Raw genomic sequence first — 14707 nt, 5'->3', positions numbered from 1 at the left:
GCATTTTAATTTATCCTGTCCTCATCCCCTGTTGTCTGGCTTTGCCATGGGTTTGAAGAAGACAGCCCATATTCTCTGGGCAAGTACTAGTTCTAGAGAAGCAGAATGGAATTCATTTGCATGGAAATGTGGTTGCTTGTTTTGACCTGTTCGGTGGATCCTGGAAGACCAGTTGAAAGGACTTTGAGCCTAACTAGAAACTTCTAATGATGAGCCAGCAACCCTGGGGCATGTATGTCAACAACATCTACAGGCAAAGCTATTAATTTCATTTATCTGGGGGCAATGGATAACAGTATGAACAAACAATAGACTAACCAAACTCTCAAACTTTGGGAAATGGAATGCTCTGGGAGTAAGGCTTTCGAAAATCTCTGAAATTTTCCTGAAAATTAAGAGGGTCTTGGGCATGCTCAGGAAATAAGAGGTGAGTCTTTAAGCTTTCACCTCTAGCTCACCTTCAGGCTCCGCAGAAACAGGTAGTGAAGGTCAAGGCAGATTTATAATCTGCCTGGCTGAGTATCAAAGGCATGCTCCAGTGCCTTTTGACTAAGACTGGGGAATTTATTGTTTTCAAGTGTTTAAGGAAATCTCTGTCCAATCTCTAACCGACTACTTAGCATATAGAACAGACATTCTAGAAGCCATACATGACAAAGAATAGAGACTTAATAAAATTAATTAAGAAAAATCACAAAGCAAACTGCAACAAATACAATAAATAGCAAAAAACAAACCCTAGAGAGGAGAGATGAACTAATTTCCATATTGTCACATTATAATATTCAAAATGCCCTGCTTCCAACAATTCAACAACAACAAAAAATAAAGGCATGTGTGCTGGTTTGAAATTGTTATGTACCCCAGAAAAGCCATGTTACTCTAATCCTGATCCAGTATTGTAGGGTGGAACCTTTGATTGGTTACTTCCACGGAGATGCGACACATCCAATAGTGGGTGTGACCTTTTGATTAGATGGAGATGTGACTCCACCCATCCAAGGTGGGTCTTGATTAATTTACTGGAGTTGCTCCAGAGCTGGTACATTTGCAGACATTTGTAAATGCTTGGAACACTGATGGAGAAAGCTCAGATGCAGATGTTTAGAAATATGGAAGCCCCAGGAGATACCAGTCGCTGAGAGAGCCAACAGAAGCTAGACAGGAACCAGAAACCAGCAGACATTGGCATGTGTCTCTCCATAAGGCGCTAAGCTAAGAGATGAAACCCAGAGTTTAGCCCTGAGGCAGCTAAGTGAGGGCCAACAGATACTTAAAGAGTAAGCCAGTGGAATCAGAAGTACAAAACAATGAGACAGGAGCAAGCACCTCAGACACTAGCCACGTGGCTTCCCATGAGACAGAGGAAACCAGTATGCCATTCAGCCCTTTCTTTGGAATCAAGGATTTTTTTCCTGGATGGCTTAGTTTTGACATTTTTAAGAGCTTAGAACTATAAACCTGTAACTTAATAAATCCTCTTTATAAAAGTCAAGCCACTTCTGGTATATTGCAGCATTAGTAAACTAAAGTAGAATGCAAAGAAATTGGAAAGCATGAAGCATGGACCATGCACAGGAAATAAAAGCAATAAATAGAAATTGTCCCTGAGGAAAACCAGACATTGAACTTACTTGGCACAGCTAAATAAGCTCTAAAAATATATTCAAAGGGCTTAAAGAATCATGTTCAAAGAACAACAACCACAAGTATATCATGAAAATGATGTTTCACCAAATAAATAAAATCAATAAAGAGACAGAAATTTTAAAAAGGAACCAAATTTAAATCTGGAGCTGAAAATTATCATAGCTGAAATTAAAAGAAAAAATTAGAGGAACTCAGCTGCAGATTTGAACAGGCAGAAGAAAGAATCAGCAAACTGAATATAGGTCCATTGCTATTTTCTAGTCTAAGGAATAGAAAGTAATAGAATAAAGAAAAATGAACACATCCTAAGAAGTTTGTAGACACCATCAAGCATATCAATGGAAAACCCAGAAGGAACACAGAGAGAGAAAAAGGTGTAGAGGGAAAAGTTGAAAACAGATGGCTGAGAACTTCCAAGATATGATGTAAAACAGTAACCTACATATATATCCAAGAGAACCACAAAGTTCCTGTAAGTTACATTCAAAGAGATACATACTGAGAAACCATATAATGGGATAAAACTAGGCCGCAGAACAAGTATCAACAAATTAAAAAGACTGAAATCATGCAACTTATGCTATATGATCTCAAAGGGATAAAATTAAAAATCAATAAGAAAATTTGGAAAATTCACCCATACCTGAAAATTAATCGAAATATTTCTAAATAATCAGTGAGTCAAAGAAGATATTGCAATATATTGCTAGATAACAAAAATAAAAGCATAACATACCAAAACATACATGTTTCAGGAAAATCACTGCTTAGTGGGAAATTTATAGTTGTAGATACTGGACCTTTTACTTTAAGAAATTTGAAGAGCAAGAGAGACCAAACTAAATCCTACACAAGCAGAAGGAAGAAAATAACAAAAACATGGTAGATACAAATGATATAGAGAATTGAAATACAATAGAGAATATCAACAAATACAAAATTAACAAACCTTTAGATAGACGACCAAGAAATAAAGAAAGGCTCAAATTTGTAAAATCATGATGAAAGCAGGGGAATTATACTGACTATACAAAAAATTTATATGACTGTCAAAGATTAATATGAACAATTTTACATCAACAAATTACATAAATAAAGTGGGCAAATTCAAAGAGATATTATAAAATCTGAATTGCTTATACAAGCAAAGAAATCAAATCAGTAATCCAAAAACTTACAGCAAAGAAAAGTCCAGGATCAGATGGCTTCACTGGTGAGTTCCACCACACATTTAAAGAAGAACAAATACTAAACCTCAAGAATCTTCCAAAATCTAAAAGAGAGAAAAATAGCCTAATCATTCTATGAGGTCAGTATTCCTATAATACCAAAGTCTGATAAAATATAACTAGAGAATCAGCTGCACACCAACATTCCTTATGAGTAGTGATACAAAATCCTCAATGAAATAATGGCTAGCAGAATACATTGGAATAGTGGGATTTCTCCAAAGAATGCAAGGATAGTTCAACATGTGAAAATCAAGCAGTGTAATACATTATATAAATAGAGTGAAGAATGAAACAACATAATGATCTCAAGAAATCAGAACTATAATTCAACACCCTTTCATATTAAAAACACCCAACAAACTAGGAATAGAGGGAACTTCCTTTACTGATAAAAGCATCTATGAAGAATTCACACAACATCATACTTACAGGTGAAAGACTGAATGTATTCTCCCTAAGATAAAAAACAAATGAAGGACATTTATTCTCACCACTTCTATGAAACATTGTACTAGAAGTTCTATCCAGAGAAATTGGTCAAGAAAAAAAAAAAAGATAAGCATTCAAATTGGAAAGGAACAAATAAGAATATCTCTATTCTCAGGTTATTTATATTTAATATAACAAATTGACTATTCAGCAATTAGACCTAATAAAAATTCAACAAAATTGCACAATAAAAGATCAATATAAAAACTCAGTTGTACTTCAATACATTAGCAATGAACCATGTTAAAATGAAATTAAAGAAAGAAAGCTATTTATAATAGCATGAAAAAGAATAAAATACATAGGGGCAAATTAAACAAAAGAAATGCAAGACTTGTATCGCATTTCCTTTGTTAACATCAGAGAAAGAAATTAGAGACTTAAATGGAAAGACATTCTGTGTTCATGAAATGTAAGTGTTAATACTGTTAAAATGGCAATAACTCACCACATTGACCTACAAACTAAACATAATCCTTATTAAAATTCAAACTATACTTTTTTGAGCAATAAACAAGCTTTTCCTAAAATGATTTAGAATTTCAAAGGACCCTTAATAATCAAAGCAATTTTGAAATAGAGCAGAGTTGGAACACTCACACTTTCCAATTTCAAAGCACAATATAGAATTAATAAAAAGAATTGTGGCATAAGTGTAGATGAATAGACTGATACAAAATAATTCAGTGTCCAATACATCTATGATAATTGATTTTTTTTTTGTATACTGTATGGTGGGGTCAAAATTCATACTGTTCCCATGTGAGCATCCCATTATTGGAGCACTATTTGTTGAATTTTATTTTTGTGTGTGTTGAAGGAGGAGGAAAGTACATCAGCCAAGAATTGAACCTGGGTTTGCCAGGTGGTGGGTAAGGATAATTGATTTTTGACAAGGGTGTCATTACCATGTGATGGATGAAAGAATACTCTTTGCAATAAGTGGTACTGGGAAATTGAATAGACACAGGTAAAAAAAAAAGTGAAGTTGGGTTCCTACCTCACACAACATGCAAACATTAATTTACAATGGACCACAGACCTCAATGTAAATGTTATAAAACTCTTAGAAATAAGTCTTAGTGACTTTGTATTAGTTAACAGTTTCTTGATATGACACCCACAGCCCAAGCACAAAGGGAAAAATAGATAAATTTGCTGACTTCATTAAAATAAAAATTTTTTTCATACATGGCACTATAAAGTAAGTGAAAAGGCAACCAGTAGAATGTGAGAAAAAATTGAATATTATGATTCTGATAAGGATGTATAATAGAATATATGAAGAACTCTTACAACTGAACAATAAAATGACAGCCTAAAAAAATAGATGAAGGATTTAAATACACATTACTTCAAAGAATATATACAAGTGGCCAATAAATAGATGAAAATATGTTCTGCATTCTTTGTCATGAGGGAAATGCAACTCTAAAATATAATGATACCATTTCACACTACTAGGAAGGCTATAATAAAATAAAACCCACATATACACTCGCACAAATAATCAATGTTGTTGAGGATGTAGAGAAATTGGAACCATCATATATACTACTGGCGTAAATATAAAGTGGTACATCTGCTGTGGAAAACATCTGGGCAGTGCCTCAAAAATTTAAACAAAGAATTGCCATGTATTTCACTGCTAGATATATATTCCAAAGACTTGAAAACAGGTTCTCAAACAAATATTTGTACATAAATGTCCATAACAATAGTCAAAAGTAGAAATACCCCAAATGTAGATTGAGAGATGAACTGATATGAGCAGATTGTACTTTATCCATACAGTGGACTATTAGCCATAAAAAGGTCTTACATATGCTATATCATGGATGAATCTTGAAAACTTTACATTAAGAGAAATAATTGAGAAACACAAAGCCACATATTTTATGATTCTATATATGTGAAATGTCCAGAATAGGTGAATTCACAGATACACAAAGTAGTGTCTGCCATGAGCTGGGGGGAATGGAAAATGGGGAATTACTCCTTAAAAAGTATGGTGTTTCTTTTGGGAGTTAGTGAACTTTCTTGAGATTTGAAAGTGATAATCATTGCACAGTATTGTGAATAAACTAAAACCCACAGAATTGTTCAAGTTTAAATGGTTAAAATTGTGAATTTTATCTAAATAAAAATATGAAACCCCTCTAAAAAGGCTTTTAAATTTTCCTCTTTAATTTTTGATCTTCCTTATAGATATAGCACCCATTATATGCCTCTATCAGATTCTCTTGAAATTGCCGTTTCCTTATATATCTTACCAGCTAAACTGAGTTTGTGGAAGTTAATGATAAACACCCTAGTCTGATACCTAGAACTGCCTTCAATGGACATTTCCACTGTACTGGGAGCTTGCCTATGCCTATTAAGGACTTCACTATATTCCTATGTTGTGTACACATTAAGCACGATAATTGCTCAGAATGGAATTGTCAGGAAGGAATGTAGTAGATAGAAAATGCTACACATTTTCACCTTTCAGAGGCAGCCTGAGAAAGGCTTAGTCTGAGAATAGCAAAGAATTTCCTACATCTCTGAGAGAACACAATAAACGCAAGTGAAACAATTCTGTTACAAGTTTTATAGGCTTAAATGACAGGAGATCAAAAGTGTTATCAGGCATCGGAAAAAAGAAGTATATGTGGGTGAACACCGTAGAAGGAGGTAATGGGGAAGTTTGAAGGGGATCTGGGTCTGAATAATGGTTATTTAATCTTCCCTTGTGGTAGTGACTCACCAACCCCCCATTTGTATACTAGTTCAGCAATGCCTAATCGGATTGTTGTCAAAATAAACATGGATTGCAGATGTCCTCAAAGTTTAGGAAAATTAAATGGATGTGATCTAGCAGGAATACATTTGAAACTTACCAGAAGTTTGCAGAAATAGATGGCTAGGAAAACCACACTGTTATTGACAGAATGAGAAAGACTAGATAGGCAATTCATTTTGAATGAAAGATGATGACCTGGTGATTGGCATACTGTGATTGAAGACTAAGTGAATCATAAATATAAAAATGCCAGAAGTCAGGGTTAAGGAGTTAAACGTTCTTAATATAAACTCAGACTTTTTGCAAATAAATAAAATAAATGACCTTCAAATGGGCAAGTTGATTTTGATTTTGCTGCTTTAAATAACATCCAGAAATTCATGTATCAAATAAGGAACACATTTATAGCAAATTATTCTATAATTTATTTTCTATTCAGTGATGCAGTGATTGATCATTCAATCCATTTCACCAATGTTTATTGCGTGCCTAAAATATACTAGGAATAGATGCTGGGATAGAGTAGTGAACAAAATGTACTAAGCTCCTGCCCTTATAGAACACACATCATCAGAAAGTGAAATATATGTCAATGACGTAAACTCCTAAAGTTTGGTTTAAAAATATCATTATGAATATACATTGCAAAACTGCTGTCATCATATGACTTTTGTTCTCTCTAGTAGCTCAGCAGATTAATTCATTGATATTATTAACTTCATGTTAAGCCCTATATGTTATCACCAAGAGATGTTTTTACTAGGCTGTTCAATACTGAGCTATTCATACTATTTCCTTAGCTTTTATTTATCTTATATGCCAAACATGTACTGAGTACAAATTAAATACTTTTCATTTGGACACAAATTAGAAGACAAAAGTTACCAAGATATATCAAATGAAATCCCTATCTAGTGAATAGTGAGAGGAAATATTTTATATCCCATTACAGTATCTTGGAATATAGAAAATTATCCGGTTTTGAAAGTTAGGATGATATCATATTTTTTTATTAAAAATATATTTATAACCATACATTTCCCCAAATTTCAAATTTAAACCACTTACGAATATCAACACTAATTAAAAATAATTTTAATTACACATTTAAATGATAACAAAAATATGTTTGAAAGCATATAAACATAGAACATTATCCTCTTCAAACAAGCTTGGAAAAATTGCAAAAAAAAATATCATGTACTAAGGCTGAAAGACAATTTTACAAATTTCAAAAAGGAGATTTAATTTCCAAAAGCAAGGTAAAATTGTTCTAGGAATTTATTTTGAACATTTGGGAGAGACATTCAAAGGACAGATAACTTCAGCTCAGATCATTGAAGAATTGGTAGGAATTAGATAAAAAGGAATGTAGGCAGCAGAGTACATTGCTAGGGAAAACATAATGTGGATAGATACAGAAGTCAATTGCATCTAGGGGTTTAGTAAATTGTATGCAGGTTCACTCAGCCAGAATTTACTGCTCTAAAAGCTATGCTGGGAAAATAGAACAAAGTCTTCAGTCTTTATATTACCAATGATTCTTTAATTTGCAAGTCATATATTTATTATGCAACTATAGAATCCTAGGGTACAATGATGAGAGGTTGTTTGGATGTGGCTGGATAAAAGACGTGTAAAAATATTTTCAGTTTTTTTTCATTCTTTCCAGGGGACATGATGACTGATGTAGAAGGATTTATTAGAACATGCTTTGTCTGCTCTGGCAGAAATATCTTAAAGAGGATTTTGATCGACTCAGCTTAATTCATACATCCATCTCTAAATCTATTTTTTTCTCTGTTTGTGTCATTTGGTTTGACTGGGGCTTTGCAGTCATCATTCCCAGCTTTGCTATCAAAACTGTTCCATTGCAAGGTCAAAATTAACACAAAATTAATAGCTTAAAACAACACGCACTTTTATCTCAGTTTTCATGGTCAGGAGTACAGGCAGAGTTTAACTTCGCCATCTAATTGGGGTCTCACAAGGCTTCAATCAAGGGTCAAATAGAAAAGCACTGAGGCTCAGGTTCCCTCAGGTTTTTGGCAGGATTCATTGTAAAACAGGTTTCTATTTTCTTGGTTGTCGGCCAGGCACTGCTCTCAGCAGCTAAAGGCCACCTGTGCAGTACCTAGAATGTGCCCATCTCACAAGATGGCAGGTAGGTTCTTTTCCCTCGGTTCAGTAAGAAGGAGCCTTACATAACAGAATCTAATCAATGAGGCCCTCTGATCTTTTATATATAACATAGCACAATCAAAGGAATCTATATCAACTTTATATTTGGTATTTAAAAGCAAACCATAGGTTCAACCCATATTCAAGGGGAAGGTATTCCACAAGTGTCCTGAGAGTATAGAAGTCTTAAGTACAACCATCCGGTTATTTTGCAAAGCTACAGAGCTATGGCTATAATCCTTTTGCCAGGAAGTTGCTACTGCTGCTGTCACAGCTGTCATCAGATGCCACTGTTTCTCACATCTCTGAGCTGTTTGACTAGAGACTAGAATGTCACTTTAAGCCTTTGTAAACATTCACATCCTTTGTCCTTACTCTTACCCATAATGCCAGCGATACAGGGGTTGAAAATAGGTAGTTTTAGCTTTTCAGACATTGTAATAGAGAAAAAGATAATTGAAAGGGTTTGGAATAGACATTGAATGCCAAAAAGTTAAATCCAGCCAAGTTAGAGCAAACTAATCCATACTGTTTGGCCCTAACTTCGAGGAATCTCTCAGGGTTTCTAATGATACTGGAGAGTTCACAAGGAAATTACAAAGAACAATGCATGTATTTACAGTTAATTGTGCGCAAAAGTAAAAATCAAACTTTTTATAGCATGTTGTAAAAAGTAAGCATTTAATAGTTCTTATCTAAGCTTTTGATAAGCATGAACAGTTGAAGTGATCATGTGAAATTTCCTGTATATACAATTATAAATTGTTTGCTCTGAAGTCAAACAGAAGAAAGAGGATAGTTTACTATTGAGACACTGCAAGTGGAAAAAAGAAAGACTCGTGGGTTTGTGATTTTCTTGCCTGTGTGTTCTCCCTAATTCTCCACAGCAACAGCAGAGAAAAATATTAGCAAAAAACTACAGACTTACTGGCTCAAGGTGGCAGAAAACAGTTCATTTCAGGGAGAGCATCTAGAAAATATAAGGTGAAAACTTGGAAGCAAAGGAAGCCTAGAAGGAGTAGGACCTGAAATCTAAAGATAAATTCTACCCAGATCCTAGGCTGACTATTAAGTCATGTATGTGTTTGGGCTACTGCAAGAGTCCAGCTGATAAAACAGGAAGAACAATGAAAGGAATCCACCTTGACCCATAGAGTGGCATCAGGAAGTTCTGTGGGCTTACTGGCTTGAGAAACAGAACAATAAATCCATGGCTTGAAAATAATCTGGAAAGAGTAAGTATCTCTAGAAGCAAGGTAACTGTACAAAGCACGAGTCCCAAATCTGTTACCAATATTTGTAAAAATATTTGGTTGACTATCAAAATACACAGGCACAGGAGAGAAACCTAGAAATTTAGGCTATAAGAGCAGGAGCTGGAAGATTTTAGAACTGAGTAATGCTATCAGTAGCACACTTCAGGAAAGATAAAGTTTGAAGCCTGAGTCCAGGAAAATTAACTTCTTAGTACACCCCAAATCAACATTCCACAGAACATAGCAAAATGCAGAATCACTGCAAGGTATTATTTATAATGAGCATATATCAACCAGAAATTACGAGAAATGTAAAGAAACAGCAAAATAAGAGTCTTAATGAGGAAAAGGCAGAAACTGACCCTGAGCGGAAACACAGATTGCATTTGGTTGATGAAGACTTCATGAATAGCTATTATACATATTCAAGTATTTATTGGGAAATACATTCAAATAATTTAATAATAAGTAGTCTTTATAAGTGAGCATTGGGAGACATTGCCACTAAAAGAAAACTTTAAAAAATGGAAACTTTAGAGTTGAAAAGTACTGTAACTGTAATGGAAAATTTACTATGTGGCCTCAACATGAGATTTGAGATGAGAATAATAATAACCAGTACACTTGAAGAGATAAAAAGAAATTACCTAATTTAAAATATTCAGGAACTAAAGAGAATTGAAGAAAAATAAACAGAACCTCAGAAATGGGCAGAATTAAATGATCCAGCATATGAGTGATTGGAATTCCAGCAAGATAGACAAGAGAGAAAGGGAAATAAATAAAAAATTTGAAAAAATACTGCGCTGGTTTGAAATGATGTTATGTACCCTAGAAAAGCCATGTTTTAATCTTAAACTCATTTTGTAAAGGCAGCTGTTTCTTCTAATTCTTAATTAGTATTGAATGTTTGAATCTGTAATTAGATCATCTCCCTGGAGATGTGATTTAATCAAGAGTTGTTAAACTGGATTGGATGGAGGCGTTTTTCCACCCTTTTCAGTGGGTCTTGATTAGTTTACTGGAATCCTATAAAAGAGGAAACATTTTGGAGAATGAGAGAGATTCAGAGAGCACAGAGCAGAACAACATAGCCATGAGAAGCAGAGTCCACCAGCCGGTGACCTTTGGAGATGAAGAAGGAAAATGCCTCCCGGGGAGCTTCATGAAACAGGAAGCCAGGAGGGGAAGCTAGCAGATGATGCCAAGTTCGCCACATGCCCTTTCAGATGAGAGAGAAACTTGACTGTGTTCACCATGTGCCTTCTCACTTGAGAGAGGAACCTTGAACTTCACTGGCCTTCTTGAACCAAGGTATCTTTCCCTGGATGCCTCTGATAGGACATTTCTGTAGACTTGTTTTAATTGGGACATTTTCTTGGCCTTAGAACTGTAAACAAGCAACTTACTAAATTTCCCTTTTAAAAGCCATTCTGTTCCTGGTGTATTGCATTCTGCCAGCTAGCAAACTACAATAAATACTGATTAAAATTTTTAAAAATTTGGTAGAATATATTCACATGACCAAGAAATCCAATAAAGTGCATTCGATTTAAAAAGGAAAATTCTCAGGATATTAGCATCAAACTTCTATGAGCCAAAAAATTTAACAAAGAGAGAAAATTTTGGAAGTGGTCAGATAGAAAAGACACATTAGGTAAACAATTATGTGATTAACATTTTACTTCTCCCCAGAACAAAGGAAGCCAGAAAGCATTGGAGAAAAAATTCAAAGTGGTAAAAGAAAAAGAATCACAGCCAAAAATTATATGTACAGTGAAACCATCCTTTATAAATAAAGGCAGATTAAAGACAGTCTCAGATACCAAAACTAAGGTAAAAATTTTAGCCAGCATATCTCTACTACAAGTAATATTTAAGGAAATATTTTAGGCTTAAGGATACTTTCCAACTCATGTTTATATAAATGAATGAAAAGCACTAGAAATATTAAAGTCTTTAAGTAGTCATACCATTTATAAGCAGATATTATATGTCACTGTATTGATGCATTTATTACACATATATAATGTTATAACTATCCTGTATTTATACATACATATCAAAATAACAAAAATAAATCCAAGGATGGGGAGCTTATGGAAAATATGGTTTTATATTTTACTTGAAGTAATTAAAGAAAGAAAATAGAGAATCATCATTTAACAAATACACAGTTATAACTAATTTAAGGGACAATTAAAATACATGCTTAAAAATCCCCTCAGAATGCTTACTATTTAATAATTAATAAGTACAAATAACTCATGAATAAATTTTCAGTGAAGAAATCTGGTAGCCACCATTTTAAACATGTGACCAAAATTAACCTCACCAACACTAGAATGTCAAAATTGTGTGATTTCTGATAAAATGCAGTGAAATGAATGCAGCATTGCTATTGTGTATTCATGTATAAACTGTATAATTTGACTCTAATTTTGAGAAAACACCAGAAAAACACAATTTGAGAGACATTCTTCTAAGAAACTTAAAGTACTCCAAGAAAAAAAAAAGTACCAAGGCTACTAAAGAAAAGAGAAGACTGGGAAACGTTTGGTAATAGATGATGGTGATGGTAGCCCCACATTGTGAATTTGTAATTACCATGGAACTATTTACTTGAAAGTGGTTAAAATGGGAAAATTTAGTTTTATATATATTACCAGAATAAAACCAGTTGGGGAAAAAAGACATATACAAATATAAGAATATTCGAATGCCATTGATGGCAAAGGAAGATGAGAAATGGTTACAGACAGAAGGAAACTAAAGAGATATGGTAAATAGCGTGCATGATCCTGGGTTGGAGACTGGAATATAGAAATCATTATGCAGCCAATCAGTGAACTCTGAACAGTCCATGGTGGAATTATGTAAATATTACTGTGGTTGAATTATGGTTCTACAGAAAACATAATTTTTTTTTTCAGGAAATTAAGAAATACTAGGCAATGGAACAATATATCTAGAACTTAATCTAAAATAGTTCAGAAAAAAGTCTGTGTATGTAGGGAAAGTACATGAGAGAGAATGTTAAAGCAAATGATTGGGAAAACTGGGTGGAAAATAAGGAGGAGTCCTTTCTTGTATTCTAGAAACTTTTCTGTTAAGTTTGAATTTACTAAAAATATAATGATTCAGTACAGTGAGATGATCCAGGGCTCTACCCCCTACAGAAGCTTCAAATAATTAGCAGCAGCTGTTAGAAATATCTTTCTAAAAGCTATAGAAAACAGTTAAAGGATTGTAATAACAGGGCTAGTACCAAACCAAGAGAAAGACCACTTATTGTGCTAGAACCTCATGGTGTCTGGCTGGCCCTTCCCCCATTCTTTGACTGACTCATTATGGAGCTGGCCCATACACCCAGTGCAGATCCCTTATCCCAACTCTAAAGAGAGAAGAGTAACCTCATGCACAAACTTGGAGCATGTAACTCTGGTGTTGGTCTGAGGAACTCACAGCCCCATTACTTGCCCTGCAGTCTATAGAACACTGTAGGAGAGCAGTCAAGTTGTGCTGTCTGGGGCAAGGGACTGCTGGCTGTTAAACATATATCACAGTGCTCAGGATCATAAGAAATTTTTTTCCTATGGAAAAGGGGACATCCAGAAAAAGCTGGTATTCCTAGGGTCACATGCACATGCCCAAAACAGGATGCATGTGCAGAAAAGATCAGGGAGACTCTGATGGTTTGGTCTATAGCTATTTTCTAAATTCATTTGATGGATAAGCCTGGGTGGAGATCACGCAGATCAATCTTTAAGGACTTGAGAAGTTGTTTTCTCTTCTTCATTCTTTATCATTATTTTCTTTTCTTGGCACTCAAGGAAAGCTCTGTCATAACACTAGCTGAATAAAAGCATAAGGAATGAATGTATCAGATTCTAAGTTCCAGCAATAACACATTAAAGTATCAAAATTTCCAGGTTTAAACAAAACATACAAAGAAATGGGAGGTGATAGCCTAGGCAGATAAGATTATAGAAACCTCTAATGCTGAAGACTATTAGAACCTTGGACATTCTAGACAAGGGCTTTTAATGAACGGTCCTACAAATGCCCAAAGTGCTAAAGGAAAACATGAAGAAAGAACTAAAGGAAATCAAGAAAATGGCAGATGAACAAAAAGAGAATATCAAGAGAGATGGAAATTATGAAAACCACAGTAACAGAAACTTTAAATATTTTCTAGAAGGGTTCAATAGCAGATTGGAAGTGGCAGAAAAAAGAATCAGTGAACTTGAAGTTAAGGCAATTGAAATCATCCAGTCTGAGGAGTAAAAAGAACAGAGAAGGAAGAAAATGAATAGAGTCTGAGGATTCCAAATACGCATTATGGGAATAATCCATGAAGGAGAAGTAAGAAAGGGAAAGAGATAATATTCGAAGAAACAATGACTGAAACTTACCAAATTTAACAAAAGACATGACTATAAACATCCAAGTTGCTTAATAAACTCCTTCAGGATAAAACCAAATAGACCTACACAGTGCTATGCTATAATCAAACTGTTGAATGCCAGAAATAAAGAGAGATTTCTGACAGCTGCAAGAGAGAAGCAATGTGTCACGCGCAAAGAAGCCTCAGAGAGACTCAATATTGATTTTTCCTTGGAAGCCATAGTGGCAAAAAAGCTGTGGGAAGGCTGCTTATTCAAATTTTTATTTAAAGTGCTGAATGCAGAAAAACAAAAACAAAAATGAAAAACAAAACAAAAACTTCAACTAAAATTTTGTATCTGGAAAAATTGTCTTTCAAAAATGAGGGAGGAATTAAGAGATCCCAGATAGAAAAAGCTGAGGCACTTCGCTGCCCCTAGACCAGCCCTTCAGGAAATGCTAAGGGAGGTTCTGAAGGTTGAAGTGAAGAACACTAGGCATTGCCTGAAGGCAATGTATACAAGCTCCATACATATGTGTAAGGTGCTATTTATTGAACAAATGATTCCAACAAATTATGGTCTGTTGTTTTAGTCGTTTCATTAGTGTTTGAGTAATTTTCAGCAGGTATTTGTGCAGCATTATTCATAACTTATAAATTATAAATATATATTTAAATGATATATATGTATATGTGTATATAGAGAGAGAGGGAGAGAGAAAGATGA

The 14707-nt window shown here is 34.4% G+C and overlaps 1 long non-coding RNA gene across 1 annotated transcript in view; it reads right to left on the bottom strand.

The window, feature by feature from the left end:
- LOC143686456 (uncharacterized) overlaps positions 1–14707 on the bottom strand; it is a 156420-nt gene that overhangs the window by 141006 nt on the left and 707 nt on the right. The gene's annotated exons all lie outside the window — the stretch shown is intronic.

This window comes from Tamandua tetradactyla, chromosome 6, assembly GCF_023851605.1.
Source record: "Tamandua tetradactyla isolate mTamTet1 chromosome 6, mTamTet1.pri, whole genome shotgun sequence".
Taxonomy (NCBI): Eukaryota; Metazoa; Chordata; class Mammalia; order Pilosa; family Myrmecophagidae; genus Tamandua; species Tamandua tetradactyla.
The sequence above is the reverse complement of the archived record's forward strand: the minus strand, read 5'-3'. Positions and strand labels throughout refer to the sequence as shown.